An 11,020-nucleotide genomic window follows, 5' to 3' on the forward strand; every position below is an offset into this window, starting at 1 on the left:
TGATACAATTGTGCTAGAATGTATATCTTTATATGTATTACATGATGTGTGGTGTCTGTTCTAATCTATGTTGTTACAGCAAATGCGGCAGTGCCGCACTCTAGTGCGGCGGTGCCGCACCAAGCTGCAATAGCAAACCATGTTGTGCATAAACTGTTATTTGTATCACATTTTACATACTTGACACAGTATGCAACACCCCACAGGAGCATGGATGTAGGGGGAGCCCCATCACTTTCACTAAAATGTGAATCTTGACTTCTTATGCCAATTTGAGAATTCAATTCTATATTCACATACTTAGGAGGAGGCTCTACACCCATGGCTCAAAAATCTCAGTATTTATTTCATATATTTTGTAAGATCTAATTGGGTTGTCATCAATCACCAAAAAGGGGGAGATTAAAAGTGTAATCAAGCCCTAATTGTGGGTTTTGGTGATAATGACCATGCACTAATGAGATTTATCGAGATGACAAGCAGGGAATTAATGTACAAGGATGCTACACGAAATGGAGGTGCCCCCAATTACAAAAGTAGATGGCTTCAAACTTAAAGGAGGTTTAAATTCTTTTATATTTTAAATTTGAGTATGGGAAAAGACGTACTATAAAGGGGGACATAATGCTTAAGCTAATATGTACTATCAAGTGCTCAAACATACACATGAATCCTCAGATTCATAGCCAAGACAGTCTACACTTCACTCTTACCCTTGCTGTCTTGCGTGGTGCAGCACTGCCGCACTTGAAGAGAGGCACTACCGTAGTGCGGCACTACCGCACTTGAGATGCGACACTATCACGACTTAAGTGACCATTAGGGGCTAGGGGGTATTTATACCCTTCCCCTTCCTCTCCAACGGCTCTCTGCCTCTTCTTCCTCACTCCAGCTTATCCTAAATAGAAAGGAGCCTCTCTCTCTCTCTCCCTCCATTGTTGACCTTGATGTGATTTCTAAGGTTTCTAGTCGATCTACTTATGTGTGGTGTTCCTACTACTTCTAGCTCTCGATCTGTGACTATCATACCTATAGTAAGCTAAGAAATTTCTCCGATCTAAGTTTCTGTTCACTGATTTTGAACTGTGACTCAAAGTTGTCTGTAGGTGCGGCAGTGCCACTGTTCTGGCCCGGCAATGCCACCCGTCAGAGCGACAGTGCCGCAGGGTGAAATTGATAAAAGTTTGAGTGTTTGTTTTGATAGTCCTATTCACTCCCCCCTCTAGGCCAACCAGAGATCCTACATCTCCTCTTTCAGGATGTGGAGCAATGGTCATAATGGTGAGTTCATCGATCCAATGAGTCAGGAGATCCTCGTCAGGTCTACAACCATAGCTATGCTGAAAGTACATGGGATTACTAAAGATTCTCCTCTTTTCTTTGTTATGATTAAGCTTATGTCTGAATTTGATAAATTAGAGGAAAGGATGTTTGGTGCTCCTATTGTTACTTTACCTCATGCTGCACATATTAGTGAATCGGCCCTAGCTTTTAGTCAACCTTATGAGAGGTCGTTTCACTACTATCTTGATCAACATGGAAGGTTTGTTTTTTATAATTAATCCAATCTAGCCTCTTTGGCGTCTAAAACCGATAGGACCAATTCAGGAGGAGCTAGCACTATACCTCCTGGTAAGAGGTTGTCTTACTGTTATATTGATCAAAATGGCAATCTTATTTTTAGGAAGCAACCTGAATTGGTCTCTTCAGCGCCTAAAATCGATAGGACCAACTCAGGAGCGACTAGCACTATACCTCCTGGTAAGAGGTTGCTTACTGTTATATTGATCAAAATGGCAAGCTTATTTTTAGGAAGCAATCTGAATTGGTCTCTTCGGCACCTAAAACTAATAGAATCAATTCAGGAGGGGTTAGATTGTCTCCAACAAGAGACTTATATGGACACCCAAACCCAAAATGGGTAACAGAGACCCAAAATCAACCTCCAACAGATTACCTATACGGGAGACCTATTTTGGGTTACTTGATAGACACAACCCAAATATGAGCATCCTCTCTCCTAGAAACCCATTTGTAGAAAGTATTCTCTTTTAGGTCCTATTGTTGGAGAAAATGTTGAATGGGTATTGAATCATTTGACTGTAGCGCTACCCAAAAATCAAATGGGTCTTATATTTTGGGTGTTGTTGTTGGAGATAGTCTTAGCACTATTTTCCCACTGCTACATACACACCCAATTCAGTTTGTACTTCTCAAAATGATGATGGGACAACAACACCACATGCTTCAATGCCTCATATTACGATGTTGTCTAACTCTCTAAAGTCATCAAGCATGGTTCCAATGCCTGAGGCCTCATGTGATGCCCCCAAACCGATTCGCGGAAATTTATTAATAGATTTTGGAAATCAAAAGAGGCAAATTTGAACATACAAGCTACACATGACGAAGACGCACATCCTTTACCATGCAAAAAGACGCTTTCCGAAACTCTAGAGATAAATAATCCAGCATTCTTGATTCGGCCGGAGCAAGCCGATTACACTATTGGAAAAAATATGATAATCAACGAGCCTAGAGAACATAAGAAGGGAAAGAAAGTATTAGATCATGAGGTGACGCTAGAAAAGTCCAATGGTAATCAGAAGAGCCTCAAGATCACTAGCAAATCTTCTAGGCTCGAGGGGGGGGGCAAGCCCAAACTCCCGTGGACAAGCAAGAATCAACCACTAACACTATTGTTCAAAAAGAGTCAGCTAGGCCGACTTTAAAAGTCAACCAAACTGATTTTAATGTTAGTGGATGTTGGCGGTCACTAACATCAATTATAAACCGTCAACATAACATGTATTTATACTTAATTCTATCACCAAACATAGGTGTAGGGGGTTAAACTAATAAATTCTATGAGTTTTGGTGAATCTATGTTTTCAGCAGGGTTTATCTAGAAAACCGTCAAGGGGGGCCTATTCATCAAAGGAAATTATGGAATTCCATCGCGTAATCGACGTGGGAAGACTCTAGAAGACTCCAGAAGGTGAATCACCGAAGCAGAGCCCATGTCTCTGACATGTGGGGCTAGCCGGCTGTGGCAGAACCTCCTAAGAAATCAGGCCCATGTGCACTTATCGTTGTCTCAACAGACCTCTGATAGCGTACATGAGTTCCCAATAACTTAACAGGTCTGTCGGGTGTCCTCGGGAAACCCAAATCATCCACGAATCTTTTTCGAACAGGATCCCGATCACAGACATTGCAGATTACAACAGTTTATTCAAATATATACATCAGAGTAAAATATAGCGGAAGTCTTAAGATAACATAGTTTACAAACCAGTTGTTTCAAACTTACAAAACCATAAGTGTCTTACAACCATAGTAGCGGGATAATATTACATTAATGTTATTTATCATACAAACTAGTGCCTTGTCCAAAGGCCATTCATCATTCCTCATCGTCATTGACTTCAAACATAGACATGCAGCAGGGACCAAAACAAGTCTGCACATGCGACTCACCTGCAACAAGGGTTAACAAACCCTGAGTACAAAAGTACTCAACAAGACTGACCCGACGTAACAGGGGGTGAAAGACTTTAAAGATGCAGGTGATGGGGCAAGGTAAGGATGTAGCAAGATTCAAAAGTTCTTTGCCAAAAGCTTACTATTCTTGATCCTATTTTCAAGTTTTTACTCCTAAGTCCTTTTAGTTCATTATCTCAAACTAAGTGTTCATATCCCATGTTCCAATCCTTCTCATTCCATTCCTTTTTCTCAAATTTTAGTAATTCACCAGTCCTACATTGCTTCTGTAATGAATTGAGTCTCCATATCCACGGAGCACAGGCAATTTGAATTGATTCAAGTCCCAGCTGGGGATTCCTTATCACACGACATATGTAGAACTTAATCTTGCATATATCAACCTCGCTACCGGATCCTCCTATACTAAGCCATCTCCACGCCACCCGAGAGCACAACACACCTCAAATCTGGCCACATTCCAGCCACGAGGGTACACGCTACTCCCGCCATCTCTCCACTCCTAGTGCGTGGGCATTCATCTGAGTATCGGATTAGCCGAAGTAGGTTTACCAGAGTATGTGACTAGTACTACAAAGTGTCTCGTTCAGAAGATCCACAATGAGTGGCCTTTAAGCGACATAGTCGGCAACCTTACCCAACGTTCAAGATAAGTCACCCGACTAGTCTCTAGTTCATTCTATCTTCTATCTTTCTTTGGCCAGGATGCCATCTTTGATTGTATCGAAACTTTTACTTTGAAAGCCTACCATAAAGCATACTAAGCATTCTACGCCTTTGTAAATGAAATCATCTTCAAGGATGGTAAACAATTAACAAGGTAGGCAATGCATCAAGTAGGTAACATTTGAAATAATCAACTTAATGCAATAGGTAACATAGGTGATAAACTTTTCAAAGTAAACAAGGTAAGGGTTTAATGCATAAACTGGGGCTTGCCTTCATTGACGATCTCGGGTTCCGGATCAGTACCACAAATATCGAATCCCGAGACAACCGGGGATTCTTCCACAACTTGCTCGACTAGGATCGGTTCACTCTCGGATTCTACATGAAATAATAACATATGCTTCAACATGATGCTTTCATGGTGCATGAAATATAATAACACCTTGAGTACAAATTTCCTTCATGGTACAGTTGCAAGCCAACAAAACCAACTTGCAATACTACCATCAAGGACCACACAAGTGACTTGACCAAAATGATTTTGAAACCCTACTGGTCACAAAACATGACCAAAACAAGATCAAACTCTAACCTAACACTTAGGGTTTACTTTTATTCATTTTTGAATTAATTTGGAAATAAGCCCAAAAATGAACTTGTTCCAAATGACCTAAAAATTTTATGTAAGCTTCCTCATGACAAATTAGTGTACCAAAACAAATTTCATAATTTTTGGAATTATACAGTGGCCTACAAAAATCATGGAAATTACATTTATCAATTAATTGAGTAATTTTTATCACATTCAAAAAGTACTGTAAATCCATATTTCATATTTTTCCTAAATAACATTCATCACAGAGAGGTCACACAAAAATTTTCATAATTTTTAGAGCTCTAAATAAATCTACACAAAAATAACAAAAATAGACACTATTTATCCATTTCTGAAAATAGAAAAATTCCATCTGAACTACACAGTCGCTGACATACGGGACCCACTTGTCATCCCTAACCTTCGGCCTTGACCGCGGCGATGACGGTGCTGACCGACGCTATCTCGCCGATGGTGAGCCCAACGGCGACGGCCAAAGTACCAAAACGTTCACAAGGACTAGGCGCATCGATCTGTAGCATTACGGAGGTTGATTATGACATGGAACAAGACTGACACCGACCATGGCGGACGCGGTGGCACGGCAATGCTACGCTAGCGAAACAAGGCTGGTAACGGTGAAACAAAGAGTCTAGGAAGCATCAGTGGCTCACCCCGAATGTGTTGAAGCAACGAGCGAGACCGGAGAAGCTATGGTGACACGTTTCGACGGTGACAGTGATCACGGTGGAGCGGACCTCGTCGACAACGGCGTTCTGGCGACTGCAGTGGGCAAAACGACCAAACAAGAGTGGATTAAGCACTACAGCATCGAGACGAAGCTATAGAGACAACAAGCAAGGGCAATGGCACACCAGATGATGCTGGCCGCGGTGAAACGGAGCTTCGGTCGAGGTCGCCGGCCGCGAGGAAGAAGAGTCGCTAGCGGCTGTTCTCGGTGGACTCAGACAACCAAAGTTGGTGGGATGGGTTCGCAAGGAGGAGACAGAGTTGGAACACTGCTTTGCCGAGGCTGGTTTGGGCTGAGGAAGCGAGGGGAGCTCGCCAGAGTTGAGGCGGCGGCGTCGAGAAACAGAGAAGAGAAAGAAAAGCAGACGACGACGTTGGGGCTTTATAGCGCGGCCAGGAGCGCGTGGGAACGACACGCAGTGTGCACCCCATGCCAGCGTGAAGCCGAGGGCGGCCACGGGCATGCCTAGAAGGCCGGAGAAAGGACGCCGGCAGTGGGGCGGTGGCGCCCTGTTGTCAACTTGATTTTTGAAATATTTACAGAATTGCCACTGAGTTCATTTTACAAATTACTCCCAAATTTTCTAAAGAAGTTGAAAATCTCCAAAAATAAAAGTTGTTCAAAACTCAAAGTTCTACAACTTTACTTGAATGAACATTTTCAAATTCTACCTCCATTTTGAAATTTGAATTTGGAGTGCATTTGAGCATTTGAATCATTTCAAAATTACTCCAAATTTTATATGTAAACTTTAAAAACTTTGAATACCAAAGTTGATCCTTATAAAATAAGCTTCAACTTTGCTTTTTGTCACACCCCCAAATTCCAAATGGATTTTGAATTACACCAAAGGGGCAAAAAGGACTTTTATGGTTTGAATTTGAATTCAAATTTGATTTGTTTTCCTTTTTACTTAACTTTGAGTTTTGACCAGTTACATGGCCCATTAGGGTTATTTGAGTCAATTGACACATGGTCTCACATGATCACATGAAATTTGACACTTGTGGTCATGATCTTTATTTAGAGTTTTGGATCACATACATCCCATGAAATAACAACTTATGAAATAAAGCTTATTTAGTGAATGCATTCAAAATTTTTCTACTTTATGAATGCTTTGCAATGCATATGATGACATGTCAAGTTTTAGTGCTAGGTCAAAACACCAGAGGTGTTACACTGGTCCTACCTAGAGGCTACCCGACCTATGGACCTCCCATGCCAGCCTCCCATTGTTATGTCGGTTCTCCACCACCTTCTAGGTTGCATCTGTGTTGTCCTTTAAGTCGATTTGATCCAAGGGCTCACGTTGGACGCTCTAGCTTATATATACCAGACCCTACCACCCTCCCTAGAGCCATCATGAAACCATAATTCATATTCTCCTCGTCAGGATTAGAGCCAGCTATCCAGAGAAGATTAGTCTTCTATAGGATCTAGTCTTATGAATAGAAATAGTGAGATAGACAGTGAGAGAAGAGTTTGGAGGAGGTGCTAGCCTATCGGTACTCTCTTTATGACTTGTACCTTGGTGGATCCAAGTTCTACTTGAGCTTGCCTTCGAGATATCTCTAGTAATCAACTTCTAATTCGAGTAAGCATCTTGTTTATATTGTTCATCAGGATCACGACTCTTTTGAGTGCTTTATTCCTGTTCCAGAGATAGTAGAGTATTAATCATAAGTGTAAGCATGGTGCTTAGACTTGGGTTAATCGTGGATGCACCCTGCATTCCTGAAGGTGGTAGATCACGTGAGTGATATAAGTTCTATGTACTATATAGCTTCGTTGATCCTTTATAGTCTAGCTCCTGTCTGTAGGCGCACGTTGGACGCGGATGCGAAGGAAAGCATCCTCTACTGGTGTCTTTCCCTAGTAATGTCCCTAGTTGAACAGTAGAAGGCATAGCTTACCTAAGTTAGAATTAGAGAACCTCAGTTATCCTCTCTACGCTCCTATTTATCCTTAGCCTTGTTGCTACTCCTAGTTAAGTTAAACCTTAACCTAGTCGCTACCCCTTATTAAGTTAGACCATAGTTAGTCTCACATGTTTCCCTATGGATACAATACTTGGAATACTTTCGGGTGAAAGCTAAAGTGGTATCCGTGCGCTTACAGATTTATCTGTGTGCATTAAATATACCAACAAGCTTTCTGGCGCCGTTGCCGGGAAAACGGTTGCTGAATTAACTTCGAGCCTAGCTTAACATTATATTTTACTTTTTCTTTTAGCATGGATTCCACTCCTATCTATCAATATGCTAAACCCACAAGCGCAAGCCTAGAGCGACCAAAATCTTCAGAGCCCATCCTAACACCTGGCTATGAGCTGCGTCCATATTTTATAAAATTGATTCAGGATAAATTCTTCTCGGGAGAAGGCGATGAAAACCCATACTCACACCTACAAGAGTTTGAACAGACTTGTGCAAACTTACGTATCGCTGGCATGTCTGATAAAACCGTAAGATGGAAGTTGTTTCTATTCTCTTTGACAAGAAGAGCTAAGCATTGGTACAGTCAAACCGTAGGAAGTATGCAAGGAGATTGGGAAACGTTATGCTCTAAATTTTGTTTATGTTTCTTTCCTATCTCTAAAGTAGTCAATCTTCGAAAAGAGGTTCTAAATTTTAGATAGCTAAAAGAAGAATCTCTTGATACATCGTGGGATCATTTTAATAAACTCATCATCACTGGCCTAGACCTTGCCATTCAAGACCTTGTACTTCTTCAACATTTTTATATGGGTCTTAGCGAGGATTCCATGGAATCCCTTAATGCAGCCTCTAGAGGAGCTTTCCTTCATCTGTCTGCTAATGAAGCAAGATCTATGCTTGATAGAATTAGTGGAAAGACTCCCTGCACTAGCATTCATAATAAACTTCCCGAGAAAGAGAAGGAATCATCTCCCGAACAAGAAGAGGAAGTTTTGATAGCCAAATCACAACCACTCCAGTCCCAAGATTTAGCTGCCAATTATGAACCATCAATACCCCAAAATCCTCCAAGGGAAGAAGAAATTCAACCTTTTGAAATTTCTTGTGAGGATGATCTTTTTTATGCTGATTTTAGAAAAAAAAGCTTAAACTTCTAGTTCCATAAGAGACCTTCGAGCAAATATAATTCAAATCCTCTCAAGAAGGGATCTCTAGGAAAGCTCCCTTATTCCCATATAGGACATTGAGAAGAATACAAGGGTGGCATGTCTAGTGAAACCATAGAAGGAGAGCCAAGCTATCTAGAAGCCATTCCTATTCTCTCCCCTTTTATGCCCATATTAGATGTCTCATCTAAACACATCTCTAAACCTATCCTTGACCCTGATGATCCCTCTTATGCTCTTTCTCCTAAAACTCATGATGATCCTAGAAATCCACCAAGACACCCTAAGCATGGGAGTCATGAAGGCCACAAGGATGACCAAAAAGAGCAACAACAATGGCTAGAATGTATTAAGAACTTATATGTCGTTGCTAAAGAATGGATGGACAAGGACGAAGCCTTATGGGTAGAATCCAAACTTGGCTTAGATCCAAACTATGAGCTTAAATCAATCTTTTTAACAAACATGACTCATCCAAGTTTGAAGGAGGCCTTAGACAAGATCAACCCGAGAGCCACCAATCCATGGGAAATCTTGGACAATAAAACATCCAATGAATGTCATAGGCATGCAATGATGGAGACAATGTTTTCGCCTATAGACACTCATGAAGAAACACCCTTAGAGCTTGAAAAGGAAGATAACATCAATGAGCATGGAAGTTATTTTATGAACACCTCATCAAATCCATGCTTGCATGAGAAATCTCCTGAATTAATTGGTCTCTCCAATATTGCCACACACGAGATCTTCAACCCCCTCATTCTCCTTGTTCATAAAGACTTTGAAAGGGTATTTGTAGATGCATATGTTTATCATAAATATTGCAGATCTCATTGTGTGAATCTTGAGATAGGTACACAAAGGTTGATGTTGGAGGGTTAACCACTTCACCAACTTGAGTGCAGTTAGAAGGTTTCCCAAGGATGAGCTTTTGTCCTAAAGCAAGAACTTTTGGGAGATAACATGAACTTTCACTTTTTGCTGTAATGCTCTTGTGAAGTGAGCATAGAAACATAATTGTGAAAATATTCCTTTGGGTATTTTTGTCACTAACCTTTCTAGGTTTGAAGCAAAAAGAATGAAGGATGACGACTCAAGGTATGTCCAACCAATCATCATGCAACATTGAATCACATCCATCCAAACTTGATTTTGCCTTGCAAAATTCAAGTGTGGAGGATGAACTTCTCTGAAAAATCTTATGCCATATTGCTAATTCATCTTGCTTGTCTCTACCTTTAAGCCATGCTCAATTTGCTAAATAACAATCATGCTCTTTCATCTCCATTTGAATAAATCTCTATAATGCTTTCATGCTACCTTTGTTTACTATAGTATGCTTAAGGTTTGGAGTATGTTCATATATCTTTTAAATTAAGCATGGAGCTTAGTTTAGGGGTGCTGATCGTACTTTCAAAGACTTTTAAATTAAGCATGGTGTTTAGGTTAAAATGCCTTCCTGAATCAAATTAGACGTAGTGTCTAGATTGATTTTTGAGCCGATAGTATGCCTTAGTAGATAGTGGATATTTTGTTGGACTAACCCTATGTAGGAAACTCTTAATTCAATATTGGTAAGTCATGAGATGAATTCAAATCGGAGATGAAGCAAGACACAACTCATTCATTATAAATGTAAGAACTACATACCTCATTCAACATGGATGAAAAAACTATAAGTACCAAAGTTCATTCACTTTGTCTTTTGCTACAAGTTACCTTTGCTGAGCCATGCTTGTATAAAACATGATCTCTATACTAAAGTAATTCCAAAACCATATTTCCATTAGCATAGAAGAAAATTACAAAATTCTAGACAAACAACCCGTGTTTCAAAATTATATATTCATTCGGGTATGTGTTGTGCACTAATCCTTTGCAGGCATAAAACAATTAGTGAGGCAAAAGGTCTAACAAGGTGTCAAAAGATCGAAGAGCAGAAAGATGGCATGACGAAAGGATGAGAAAGAAAGGGCTTAATTTAGAAAACAAGAAGCTCATGAACAGCTCAAGCTGCGAGACTAGCCGAATAAGGAAAACTTCAAGCAAAAGGGAAGGACCATCATGAGTTATCTACCCTTCGTCATATGGTGAAAGGTAACATCCTAAGGTAAATAGTTATTATTTAAAAAGTTTTTTCCTGATTCTAGTATGCACATAATAAAAATAAGAAATAAACATGTTTGAGTTACAAATTTACTTGATCCAACCTGATTAACTCAACATGTTTTCAAGCTTGTTCCTAGCACCACTTTCTTGATCTCGTAGTTTTAACCAAATGAGCTAAAATATTGCACATTCTAATGAGCTAAAATATTGCACATTCTATCTCTGGAAGATGATAGTCATATTCATATAAAGTTCGATGCATTATGTAAAGATAGATAATCCT

Source organism: Miscanthus floridulus, chromosome 5 (assembly GCF_019320115.1).
Source record: "Miscanthus floridulus cultivar M001 chromosome 5, ASM1932011v1, whole genome shotgun sequence".
Taxonomy (NCBI): Eukaryota; Viridiplantae; Streptophyta; class Magnoliopsida; order Poales; family Poaceae; genus Miscanthus; species Miscanthus floridulus.